Source organism: Hipposideros armiger, unplaced genomic scaffold (genome assembly GCF_001890085.2).
Source record: "Hipposideros armiger isolate ML-2016 unplaced genomic scaffold, ASM189008v1 scaffold_483, whole genome shotgun sequence".
Taxonomy (NCBI): Eukaryota; Metazoa; Chordata; class Mammalia; order Chiroptera; family Hipposideridae; genus Hipposideros; species Hipposideros armiger.
The window spans coordinates 666,958-681,153 of record NW_017731833.1 but is presented as its reverse complement, the minus strand read 5'-3'; the positions used below and the strand labels follow the sequence as shown (position 1 = coordinate 681,153).

General features: G+C 39.6%; 1 long non-coding RNA gene across 2 annotated transcripts in view; it reads right to left on the bottom strand.

Annotated features, from left to right (window-relative positions):
* The window catches only part of LOC109395805 (uncharacterized), a 426,818-nt gene that overhangs the window by 409,791 nt on the left and 2,831 nt on the right, over window positions 1-14,196 (bottom strand). For both annotated transcript variants that reach the window (XR_002126727.1, XR_002126728.1), the window contains exon 2: window positions 9,538-9,594. This is a non-coding gene — a long non-coding RNA (uncharacterized LOC109395805). The remainder of the gene's footprint in view (window positions 1-9,537; window positions 9,595-14,196) is intronic.

Here is a 14,196-nt window from a genome sequence, read left to right as displayed (position 1 = left end):
GTGCAAAAGTGGAGGTGAGAGAACTGTGGCTCAGTCAATTCTTATTTAGAAAAAGATCTTAAAAGAAAAAACTGATTTTAAAACATAAAGGCACAAAGCACTTCTCTTAAAATAAGGTGTCTGGTTTTGTCCTGCATCAATAGTGTATTCCTGTCTCCCATCACTGCTTTGGAGACACAGTATCTCCGAAGACACTGGCAAACAAAAACTCCAAAACTGTCTTTATTGATCACTCTGCCCAATGAAAAATTATTTTTTTACTGGAAATGGCTGCCAGAGCTATTTTTATCACTCTCCTAAAGACTCAATCTGCAATCACGAACTCCACTTCTCTACTCTGAAAACCAAATGAATTAGACGACTGCTTCTCCTTTTCATATTGCATGTTATGCCATTTTAGGAGCTCAGGCTGGATCTGAGAGAGCCGATGGTGGCTTTCCCTGGAGGAGCTTTGGACTCTTAGAGAAGTCACTAAAAAGAAAAGGCTTGCAAATCGGCTACAAGATTGTTTTTCTCTTAGTTTAAATGTCTTAGGAAAATTGCCCCCCCCCTTCCGCTTGTGGGGGCTACAATAAAGTCTGTAAATCCTTGTGGAAAAGGAACTACATCAGCCTATTTGCACTGAAAGACACAAATAGCACTCCCCACTCTTCCCTTCTGTCAAAACCCAAATATATATATATTCAAGCGAAACTGTCTGTCTGTTAGGAAAATAAGGGTTCAGAACGACACCATGCCTCCAGATATCTTCTGAAATTTAACATTTGAAAACCCATCTGAAACCCATCTGAACATTTAACATTAAATATTTGTTTTTTCTCGCTGAAGGTTTTTTGCAGTTCTTGAAATCCTTTCTAAAAATTCAAGCAACAGTGAAAGATTAACAAGTTTAAAATACCTTAAACAACTAACATCTTTTTTGGGAGGGATCAGTACATCGGCTTACTTTCCAACATGATAACAGAGAAAAGGACAAAGGGAGGAAACACGAGTAAAACAAAACACTGGGACCACGTAAAGAGGGCAGGGGTCGACGTTCCCCTCGGAAAGAGAGCCTAGAAGAAACAGCAAAGGAGCTAAGAGTGGAAAGTGCTAACCGAGAAGCTGGGAAAGTAGGAAAAGTGGTCTGGGCTCTTCCATCCGGCATCCAGGGCCCTGCTGTCAGCTTTCCACTCCCTACATGTGGAGCAGCCGCTCTAAGTCCTGTCTTTGGCATATCTCTCGCTCCAGTGCCCTGTTTTCTTGCCACCAAAAACTGTCTTTAAGCTGGCTCCTCCAAAGAATTTACACTCATATCATCAATTACTTAAAATTTTTAAAATGCATTTAATACAAATCTACTGGGAGCTGGGGGAACAGAGTCCAACACATAAGGAAGCATGCGGCCATTTGTTATTTTAGGTTATGTGTGCCATGGTGCTTTTCAATGGAAAAAAAAAGAAGAAGAGAAAGGGATTGTTTAATATACGAATTTTTTGTAAGTGGAATAAATATCTTAATAAGCAAGTGTTACTTCAAATACAAATATTTAACGGGTAATATTTATGTGGACATACTTTTGACGTGCTAAGCTTTCGCCTCTCGTGTATAAACCTGTCTCTAGGATCAGTGGATAGTTCTTCTCTCTGAAGTAAAACAAGGCTTGCTCCTGTTCCTCAGTAGGACCTGTCACACTCCTAGAACTCCATGAGTGAGGCTGTCCTGTCCCCAAGCCACCCAACGAGGGAGCTGCATTACGGCTTTCAGATCTCTTGGGTGCAATGTAAAGTTAACCCCATAATCATGGCTAAATCACTATTGTCCATAAAACAACTTGTGCTGAAAATAACCTGACTGGATAGCATTTCCTCTTCCAAAATCACCAATAATAGCAAGGGCTGTGTGTAATATCTGCTTACTCCTAGAAGTGTACTCCGAATGAGTATCTCTACAAAGCACTTTTTCAAAAGGCTCTACTTAAAATAATGAAGTGGCTGGAGCCAAACACCAAAATATTAATGACGGTAATTGTTATATGAAATTACAAGCAATTTTTCTTCTTTGTGACTGTCTAGAGTTTATGAGTTTTTCACCATGAGAATACATGATTGTAATAAGGAAAAATATATGTCATTAATTTCAATCTTGGACAAAATTTCCCAGTCAAAACTAGTATCACTTAGAGAAGTGTATACAAATTGATGCTAGTAATACTTGTTTTCTAGTATATAGCATTTTCTTCCATATGTTCTATTTCCTTATGTAGATACATCATAGATTATAAGCTCTCTGAGGACATATTCTGGGTCTTATACATATTGGTAACCACCCATGGCGCCTCATAACGCTTCATATATGGTAAGTGCTTGAGAAATAAATGACGCTTCTAAGAATTTACATAAAAGGTTAGAGTTGATATATTCATTTGATAGGTGCCAGAACTGTTAAAGGGTTAAAAAAAACTTCCATAGTGCTTAGTAAATGCAATAATAATAATAATAAAAGCAGAAAGAGTAATTAACATATAAATTATAACTTACATTCATTAAATCAAGCCAACTGTCAGGGCACATCATGAAACTAAATCATACATGGGTCTCCCTTACCAGCGAGAGAAAATAAATGTTCACAGTATCCTCTGTTTGGCCCACGGCACTATGCAGCAAGAAAATACTGCACATTCCTTAAAAAACCGCCTTAGGAGCATCACCAGTTTATAATATCCCCAAATTACACCACTGCTTCTAGCTCTACCTTGTTTCTTTGTTTTCCTTTGTTTTTATTGTCAGTGGATAACTCTTGTAGAAGTAATAAGTGCACAGTTTTTGGTATTTATAAATGCAACTTCATAATAAAATATTAAAAACGAATACTCAAAATAAAGACTATAAAGTTAGGGGATCGTTTCTTAATGCTCCTTTTGAATATCATAAACTTGAATGCTCATAATCTATAGGAAAACAAAGCAGAAATGATATTAATCAAGAACCAAGGCTGGGAACACCTCCTAATACTGTACAAAGTGACAACAGCCTCAGAATGTCTTTTGATACTGAGCAGGAATCAATGCAAAGCGAGACAAATTTTACTTCTGGAATGAAAAATGATTTATTTGAACAAAAATTAAGATTGGCTTATTTCTTAACAAAATGTTGAGTAAAAATGATGCTCAAAGGTGTTACTGTTTGTAATTTCTTAACGGAACAGCCATCATTGTCTGTTAAAGCCTATGGTCCCAAAAAGAGAAGATACGATCAATGAGGAAAATACAAAAGAATATTACATGGACAATTCGCACACTTAAAGCATTTAAAATAATTACAAGTTCAAAAGATATTTTATTAGTGTCAATAAAGCAAATGAAAAGTACTTAAAAATATCCATCATAACACTATCATAACATATCAAACACTTAACACAAATGCATGACACTATGTACTATAGATAAAAATCAAGCATTTTTTTTCATCGAGCATTTTTACACATGAAATATTCAAACAAAACTTAAAAAAAAAAAAAGAACATTGCTATGGGTGTATCACTGCAATCCAGATTTAGATTTTCACTTATTGTGGAAACCTATCTACAGGTGCTCCCCAACTTGCCGTAGGGTTACATCCCAATAAATCAATCCATCGTAAGTTGAAAATATCCTGTCGAAGGTGCATTTAATGCACTTAACCCACTGAACACTGTAGCCTGCTGGCCTCGCTCACCTTAAGCGTGCTCAGAACAGAGTATCAGACAAACGCTGGGAACATGCTGCACTGTAGACCGTGGGCTGTTTACCCTTGTGGTGCCTGGCTGACCGGGAGCTACCACTCACCACCACTGCCCAGCATCACAAGAGAGGATCGTACTGCCTCCTGCCCGCCCAGGAAAAGGTCAAGATTCACCGTACAGTTTCTAGTGAATGTATATCGCTTTTGCACCATCATAAAATCAAAAAATTGTAAGTCAAACCATCATAAATTGGGGACTATCTGTATTATAAATGTTCTCCAGGTGTAACCCAGGGACCCCTGGGATATCTGTGACCACCACAGGTCAAAATTATTTTCATAATAATACTTCAATGTCATTTGCCTTTGGTAACTCTCATTCTCTCATTTTCATAAAACAGTGACCTCTCTCAGCCTTGTATATTTGAATAAATGAATGCGTAGAAATGCCTTATAGAAGCATATCCTTAACGAGTGCACAAGGATAGATACCGGATCGCTAATGTGCTCTCTGGTGGGGGTGGGGAGGAGAAGGTAGATGGAGGAGGCAGAGAAAAGCCAGTGCAAACAGAAAAACCACTTTTAAAAATAGGTACTTGAAAACATTTGTACATTTAGACAAAATGATGAAGAAAAATACATGAAAGCTTTTAAAAAGAAAAAAACCACCAAAACCAGTTTTTATAAGTGGTTTAAACTATAGGTTGACAAACTATTTTGGTTCATAGTAACCTTCAATGTCTGACTATGTTTTTCATGGCATCCCAAGGCCAGAAGAAATACATAAGGGTTCTGGTTAGGTCCGAACAACTTAGGAACTATCTATGCCCCAACTATTTAATAGCTGTTTGGAAGGTTAACTCACATAAATTGAAAAAACTGTATTTTATTCTTGTCCACATTTACTTACTAATGGGACGTGCGGGCCGATTTGTCACCGCACAACTTCGCAAATTTTGGAGTCAGCTCAAACAGTTACTCTCATCTCCTGGTACACAGCGCTTGCCCCTGGTACTTGCTTTGTATCACAGCAATCACCAAAACCCAGTGTCACAAAGCTATGACCTAATTAAAAGGAACATGGCACGATCTAATATGGACACTGTGGGCTACCCCAGAGCTAGTAACTGGCACAGATGTTCAGTGTCACTGTGTCCCCTGAATATTTAAAATATGCCGCAGTAGCCCCCAACTGCCCTTCAGCACCCCAAGGCTCCTCAGTACATTTGGGGAACAACAGGTTTACAGCACAGAATGCTTTTCCTTGTCACCTTGGTTAGTTCTGCATTAGCAGTTGTTTGTACCTAGAAAATTCCATTGGTATTAACTAAGCAAAGCTTAAATAAATTGGCAAACTTCCCAGCAGAGGAGAAGACATGACTCTGAAGCCTTTCTGACCCCTCATGGATTTGGATGACGCCAGCTGCTGTCCTGACTGCAGCCCTTTTCTCCTCATCTTCTGAGCTCCCCTTCCCTAGCTCCCCGGTAGCATGAAAAATTTAAAGATGATTCCAGGTAAAAGCACAATAATGACCCCTGAGATTTCAGGCACCTGCTATCTTCAATCCTGGTCTGTGACCTAGAACTATCTCCCCGGAACACACCAAGGGAAGGTGAGGCATACACAGTGACAAGCCAAGTTCTTAATTGCTTCATTGTCAATGCATAAATGCCAGTTTCCTAATCTCAGTGACTATATCTGAGCAGGATGCACACGGCACTGACAAGCAGGAAAACTATGTGTGGACAGAATTTCCCTTTTGGCATAACACAAAAATATCAGCTTTAGGCAAAGAATTTAGAAGCATAAGTTATTGTTTTGTGTGTCTTTCCACTGTAAAAAAATAATAATAATAAATATTCTAAAGCCTTTGGGTGGATGTGGAAGGATTCTGAAAGAATTACTATGGTTGGCCTCCATCCCAAAACAACTATCCCTGTGGGCTTAGCACCTGGTTCATCCCGCGACGCTCGCTTGGTATTGCAATAGAATCATGTCACTCAAAACACCAGAAGTTACGCAGCCCTCTATTTCTAAATGAAACTTATTTCCTCCTACCAAGGAAGGTGGTTTTGGAGCTCTGCAAACTTCCCTTCACTTGACTTCCTTCTTATTTATGGATCAGCTATGAGATTCAAGAAGGGCCTCAGGCCCAGCGTTACCGTTCTCGCTAACTCTGTCGTTACTCATCATTATCCAGCTCTCTCTGCCACCGCGCCTAGAAAAGGTTTCTCCTGGTGGCCTGCCATCACACTCAGAGTGAGGGGTCTTTTAACCTAACCCTCGTCAAACCGGAACTGAACTAGATCAAAAACACCTGGGGCGTCGGGATGGTGCGGAGGAAGGGGGTACTGACAGAAAGGAGGCCTGTGACACTCAGACTGCAGGGGAGGGAGCAGCTGGAGGCCAGGACACCTCATCTGGGGACAGGGACATAAATTAACAGACCTCCTCCCCTGCTTAGTACTTAAGGAGCAGTTTCCAGTTCCCAAAATACATCCCTAATGAAATCTTCAGGCCTGTCCTATGCGACTGGTATTGCCATCAGGCGAGGGAAGGCTCTGTGAGAGCAAGGGCCATCCTGGGCCCCTGGGGTGGCAGCTCCACTCACAGATGGTGTGTGGCGGCACGTTCTCACATCACTGCCCTGACACTTAGACACTTGAAGGAAGACTGGAAGGAACCTAAGAGACAGGACTTCCGCTCTTACCTTCAAGCAAGGATATGTCTGAGTGACACCAATTCTGTGTTTGAAGATTTCCTGGGAAGCACCGCCCCCCACACTCACCGCCCCCTGGACCTCCCCCCCCATTCCAGAGCTTCTGCTATTGTTGACTAAATCTCCACCTCTCTTAATTTAAACCCATTTTCTTTGGTGCTATCATCTATTTTGGGGGTAAAATGTCTGGTTGTAAAGCTTCTAGCTGGAGGACACTATGAACTAAACGATCCTTTAAAATAAGCATGTGAATAACTAAATGAAACAATGCTGAAAGCTAATATTCCTTATGATAAATGACTCTAGCATCAAATATGTTGTGTTATCCATCAAAACAACATGTTTGAAAAGTTGTACTGTAATTGGTCAAGCATTTTTGTAGCTATTGGCAGGTCCAGACATGACAAGCCCCAGACCAGATATAAGGCATGATGGGCAGATCACACACGCATGATGACCAGCACGCTGTCACCATTCAAATCTGGTAAACGAGTTTAAATTACATTGGTTTGGGCTTTTTAATCACAGGTAAACTTAGACATTCCCAATTCTTAACACTCGGACAAACAAAACACATTCCCAAGTTTAGCATCTCTCAGTGCTATTTCATATCTTTGTCAAATGTATTCACTCAGTCATTTCAGAATGCCACGCCTACTCAAGTTATACCTTGAACATGAATATCTCTTAGATTGTATATAAATGTGAATCTAAACAGATCATGGCAAAAGAAAGCATTTCTCTGGAATTCCTCACCACAATTCCTACAAGCATTTTCACGCTCCTTGTTCCAAAAGAGGAAAACCTTACGCAGCTTATGTAAATGGGTGTTTTACTGTTTGCATTTAAGTGGAGCAAAGGATAGCGCTATTCCACCACCTTGTGGGCCATTCAGGTACTGCAGCTGCAGAGCCCAAAGCGGGTTTTAGGAATGAGAACATTGAACGGCAGCCGCTCATGCTTTTCCATCCTCTGCAGCTATTCTGCCCCTAATTCCACACCTTCGAGTCTCACCCATTCCTCAAAACACAGTTTAAATGTCCCCATCACAGAGCCTTCTCTAACTATACGTGAAACTTCCAAGAAAACGGCTAAGTGAAAATGGATGCCTGCCCAAGACGTCCAAGCTGTCCGGTTCCCCTCACTCTCCCGTTGGCATCACAGTCTTATCTACCCTCCAGGACTGTGGGTATTTTGAGGCCATGGAGACAGTCGCGTTGGGTGGTGTTTGGAAGCCAGCTCATACCCAAGTCTAACGCTCAGAAATTTCACGAACCAGTTGTTACACTGTCCGCAGATTAAAATCAGCTACCGTAAGGATTTTATATAACAGAAATCAGAAAACACACAAATCAAGATGCTTTAAAAAAAATTATATCAGCTTTAACTTCTCCACATCTCATTTTCTCTACATGTAATATGTAGTGAGGACAAGTGGCAACAGTCCCACCTCAGAGGGTGGCTTCAGGACTGAACATAACCCACATAAAAGGCTTGGTCTAGTGTCCGGCATATAGTACGTCCTCACCAAAATGTTATAATTATTCCCCACACCATCACAGTGCCTCACAAGTAGTAAATCCTCAATAAATACATAACTGTTAAGTGACAGATAAAGTCAAGAATTTCAGCGGGAATTTGTAAGATCTGCTAATCCTGACGGTGGTCCCAGTTTTCCAACAGGACAAACGCTTCCCAGGAACAAGCCCTTTACTTCTTGGCCTCTTCCTGCTCTAAATCAACCTCTCGCTCTGCGTTTCTCTCCCACTCCAATTTTCTCTCAAGCGCCTTCCTCTCTCTTCCTCCTTTTACTTTACTTCATAATGCAAAATAAATAATGTATGCCTCACTTTGTTCCAGAAAAGGTTTGTGGTGAATAATAGATAACTTGGTGTCATGTTTAGTGAATAAGCATTTTCTGTTCTCCCAGGGAAGAGAAAGCAGCAGCTTTGCACCGCCTCGCTCACTGACCCCTCGCTCACTGACCCCTCGCTCCGGTTTCACTGGGCCTTGGCAGGACATGGGTCCTTTATACTGACCTTTGGGGAAAGGCAAAATTGAGTTTCCAAGCACAAAGCTGAAAACTGAATTACCATGAAGGCCAGACACTTTCCAAAAAGGGAAGCAAAAAATGTCCTTGTCCTGTAAAGCTGCTGTCACTCTCGTGTCTCTTCACCTACCTCACCCCAATCCTTATACGGTGTCTCTTTAGCTAGAAGGCTGTTTCCAGGAACTGACAGGCTAAGTAAGGGTTGGCCATAGCTCCATCTGCTTGCTGATAAAAACAAAAACTGAAACTACGTAGTTGCAAAAACAGGCTTAGAATGGGGTTTATTCCAAATGGTTTGGAATAAAATTCCAGTTCTGCCAATGTAAAATGTATTCGTGTACAATAAGTTTTTCCTTACTTAGCTATACTAATTAGTATGGACTTTTTTAATGGAGGAAAACAATGAAGTATTGGCTTAGTAATATCTCTAAGATGACTATGTGCCCTAGAATACAGAAATTCTGCCCAGGATCATTTCTGATTTAAAAACACATGTAGGCTGAAACAAACAGCATGGCCATGGGGCACTCAGCTTAGTGGAACACCTACTTGAATGTTGGTTGACATAGTCCCCTTATCTAAGAACATGTGGATGACACAGCATGTGACAGGATGGGGCTTCTTCAAGAAGTGGAAACAAGGTGAGTGAGTCAGAAGTTAAAATTCCAATAGCCTGCAGGCATCTATCTATCAGGTGGGGTGATCTGCTGTATTTCAGTCACCTCCGGTCTCATTCCAAAGGACACTGTCAAACACGATGACTCCTTTCCCCACCAGCTGTCACCACCACGTTGGCTATAGCTTGTATTTTCCCTTTGTGTTTGAAAGCCAGACCTAGAGCAGATGGCTGGACTCGGTGCCAGAGCACAGGTAAAATTGGCTGTCTCACCTGAAAAAGTACTGCCAGGCTTCATTAAGACAAATGTCCCAGCAACAAACAGCTACAACATCTAGGGTCTGGAGAGCATGGTCTGAACTTCCTGTTTAATTTACCAAGGACAAACAAAAAAAAACACTGTAGGGGAAAACTTTAATTAATTTGCTAAGAGGTGATGAGAAAACTCACGTTTCATCCTCAGTGAGAAGTGGTTTCCTGTGTCATCAACCAGGTCGTGTCTAGGCCCTGTAAAAAAGCAAATTACAGTCAATGTTCTTCTGAGCTGAGCTCACAAAACTCCAGAACATGAAATTTAATGTTCCAGAGCTGAAACTGCACTAAAGCAAATAGGTTTGAAAATATTTGACTACAAAAAACCACCAGCAATTAGAAATTATAAGGGAACAGCCAAATGAAAGGGGAGACTTTCCAAGTGCGGGGATTAAAGTTATAATCAGGATTAGAGAAGGGATTTGGGGCTGCAAAAGATGACCAGTCATTCATTGGTCACGTAGTGAAAATAAAATATCTAACTGAGAGTGGAAGAGTTCGGATGAGGAGGACCCTGAAAAAACCCTCATTGCAAAGGAAGTTCAGTCTCCCACAAAAGTGACCTCCTGGCCTTTCATTTTGAAGCTGAAAGTTTCTAGAGTTCCAAAAGCCACTTCTTTGTGCCTCTCCCGAGTGCCACAGGAACAGAGCAATTTGTTACTTCCATTTACTTATTAAAAATGCCTACAAGATTAAGAGTACAACTAGAAATTACTTCTATGGCCATTCATAAATTGGTGATTTTCTCTGAATTTTTATTACTACCGAGAGAGATAGAATAATATATGCAATAGATTTCTGTTATTCAGCCCCCTCTCTCAGGTATACATAGTATACCTGCAATATAATAGATAGATGATAGGCAGATAGATAGATAGATAGATAGATAGATAGATAGATAGATAGATAGATAGATTAGTAATGACAGTTAATTGTCACAAGGCTGAAACCTCAGTGGCCTAACAGACTGTCCTCAGTAGTCAGGCTCAGGAGTAGGACACCCAGCAGTGAGATCAAGATTCATTTTCAAGCAGACTAATTAACCTGATTGTTTTTTTCCAAAGTCCAAAGGCACAGCCCTTAAAAAACAAAACAAAACAAACAAAAAAACCCCCTCAAATTACATAATGCTCTTCACTACATAAATTACTATACTTTCAAATAAGATGAAATACTGGGTTGTCGGAAAAGTCATGAAGTATTTTTTTCTATGTTTTTCATTGCAAAAATGCGTCATGACTTTTCCGACAACCCAATATTACATTTTAATTTCATGATTTCTAATCCTTTACTTCCCCCACAGCCGCTAGAAGACAGCCAGCCTCTGACTATGGCAACACGTTGCAGTCTTCCGAGGTGGCATTTCAGACCTGGTCCCCAATCCCAGTCACACACGTGGGAATCCATGAAAAATTTATCTGAATGTCAATTCAGTTCCGGATCTTGTGCACTAGAGATGATACCACCTACTTGGAGGAGCTACTGTGAAGGTTCAATAAGAAATGTATGCAGTGTTTAGTGTTCTGTCTACAAATGTGCTGTCCAATACAGTAGCCACTAACTATATATGGCTACTTAAATCAAATTCAAGTGAATTAACGTTAAAAATTCAGTTCTTCAGTCACACTACCCATATTCCAAGTAATCAGCAGTCACATGCGCTGCTGGCTAGTGTATCAAACAGAATACAGAACATTTTCACCATCATCCGACATGTTTGGACATCACCAGAGTATGTCGTAGGTGCTCAGTAAGTGTAAGTTTGGTCTGTCTGGCATTTTTTTCCTCCTCTTCACCAATTCCTCTAAGTTTTGTGCTCAAGGCATCTCCTTTTGGGGAAGGAAAAGGAATATGATAAAACATGTGTTTTATCTTTTTTTACTTTTTTCACTCCCAGAAATATTGGAGTCCTAAAAGAACAGTGTGCTTTGGAGAAAGCAACGCTGACACAAATGGGCGAACATTTCAGCTGGGAGTCAGGCACTGCAGTCAGGCACTGGGAAGGTCTTTTGGGATCATGAGTTCGGGGAGAAAAACAGTCTCCACAGCTCATACTCCTCAGCTCATGCTACACACCCACCTGCCCACAGAAATGATGCTGACTTTAACACACTAACGCTTATTGAGATCATGAAAAAGAAAGGGGCTTTTTCCTCTGCATTTCATACCAAATTGTTCCTGGTTGTAATATCTAAAACTAAATATATATGTCATCAACTTTTTTTCCTGATACTTTAGCCCCGTTAGTCTTGAGCACTTGAGAAGAATTCTTCACGTTCGTTTTTTGGTTGCATTGGTTCCATTTCCTTTCTCCTTCCAAATACCAGAACCACCTACCAGAGTGAAAATGCTGATAGGGGTCTGGAGAGTTGTGGGAAGTAGAATTAAAAGAAGCTGAAATTTAACATGATCCCTAAGAATAATTCTGGTCACAGATGATTCTTGGGGGTATCTGGTGAAATTACCATGTGGAGCCTTGCAGATCTGGGCTTAAATGTTCTGGGTAGAGTCCTCTGAAACAAGACATTTGTGGTACTAAACTTCAAAGGATATACATCTTTGCTTTCAAAACTTCAGTAGAAGAGGTTGGCCCATGTGTCTTCTTATAAATGAGGAGAAGGAATATCTAGGACTTTTTAAAAGTCATGATGTGCTGCTTATAGGTGGTTTCCTTCTGGGTAATATGCAAAGCTGCTTTCCCAAGTCAAAATGAAAACGTGTGAAAAGCTGTGCCTTTCAAGGTCAACTTGCAAACAGAGCAAGTCTGTTCTCGTAGCCTTGGTAATAGTATTTGAATACACCTGGCAATAAATTTGATCATATGTCTTTGATGAGTGAAATTAATTTCTTGCTGGTGACATTTCAGGTTAAATAAGTACATAATTTGCTTCTTTCACCTCTTCACCTATAATCCACAATCCCCATGTGATTGCATGCCATTATGAGTTACTATCCTATAATCATCAATCCTGGATATGTACAACTAAGGCACTTACACTAACTGTTCTGATTGAGATTATATCTTGATGTTTTTGTTGTCCTATCAATAAGAAAAATTATGGATTTCATTAAACCACAACACAATGATAAAAACATAGGACAAGATGCAAATATTTATTCTGCTGAAAACATACATTTACTAGCAGTCTAAGCACAAAAATATAAATTACTATCTTTTGGAAAGTATAAAGAACACAGGACAGTAATTCTGTAAAACACTACTTCAAGTTATTTTAATCAACTGCCATAATTTTTCTTATTGCAAAATGATCCACATGCCATGCACACTTTGACATAAAATTTCAGCTACTAAAAAGCCTTTTTTTTTCCAATTTACTTTTTATTTTGCTTTTTATAGTACTGAGCACATATGTGAAATATAACTATTAGCCATTGCTACTATATTATTATCCCTTCCACTAGACAGAAATTTTTCATATTTTTTACTACTTTTTAATATAAATTTCTATTCATATTATTTTGGGTAGGCATTCTTTTGTGAAGACACATCAAAAAGGCAAAATGTTCAAAAAATTTACCAACTTTAAAAAATATATGTAACTTACCAACTAATAAAATGAACAAAAATTCATAGATATCAACACTGTACAGTACCTGGTTATCCAGCCCACACTTTCTAATAATAATGGTAATAATAATTCCATCATTTTCACTAGTCAAAATTCTTTGACTAACGAACAGGAACCATACTGACTTAATCTAAACCCAAAGGAAGAATTTGTTATAAGAATACAAATACGTCATGCGAATCAAAACAGGACTGGAGCCGGAAATGGACAGGTGCCAGGAACTAGGAAGCCCTCTCTCCTTGTCGCTGTCTGGGTCATTTTTGTCCTGGAGGACTGACTTTTCTCTACTTCTCCATCAATGCACCAAACAGAGCTACCTGTCAGCTCCCAAGCTATACACACAGTTTAACTGTTCTTTGGTCTCAGCCACTCATCAAGAGAATCTGACTGGCCTAGCTTGAATCAGGTGCGCATCCAAAATCAAAAGCGTGGGCCACAGCTTAGGGGTTGTGAAACATAAATATGGCTGCCAGTGAGCACCCCCACATGATGGGCTGTGTGGGGGCTGGCATGTTCTCAGAAGGGACAGAGTCAATGAATTGGGCAGAAACCCCCAAATGTATCAACTACTATACATTGTCCTCGTCAAAATGATTTCATCACACAATCTTATTTGATGAAAAAAACCAATGCTTATCCCACGCTGTCATTAACACTAACAAATATATAACTTCTACTGACTTGACAGTTCATTGCTGGTTATAAAGCCTATTCAAGATTAAGCTCAGACAATGTTAGCGAGACTTTGATGAAAGAATGGCTTCTGAATACAAAATCATGTCAAATTCATTAAAAAATACTGGCAAAAAAAAATAGCAGAAGAAAAACATCTCAATTTAAGACCATTTTTGTTGAAAAAAAAGGCAAGGGGGAACAAGGTCATATAATCATACTCCATAATTTAGCCAAAGATAATTAAAACTATAAAATGTTGAAGTTTTACTATATTGTATTCTTTTTCTTTTTTTCTTCATTACTGATCAGATTAGGTTCTCTTCTGCCAGTGAAAAAGCCAAAAGAAATTTGAATAATAGATGTAATATTCAGGCACAATGCTTATTTATAGCAGTCAATTTGGGCAGCTCATTAGTGTCCAGGAATACATGTTTTTCACCACGTAGCTATAGTGGTTTTCAGAACAATTTCGAGGATCCACGCTCCTGGTCAGTGAAGAACACTGTCTAGAGAAAATAAGATAGGCTCTGAG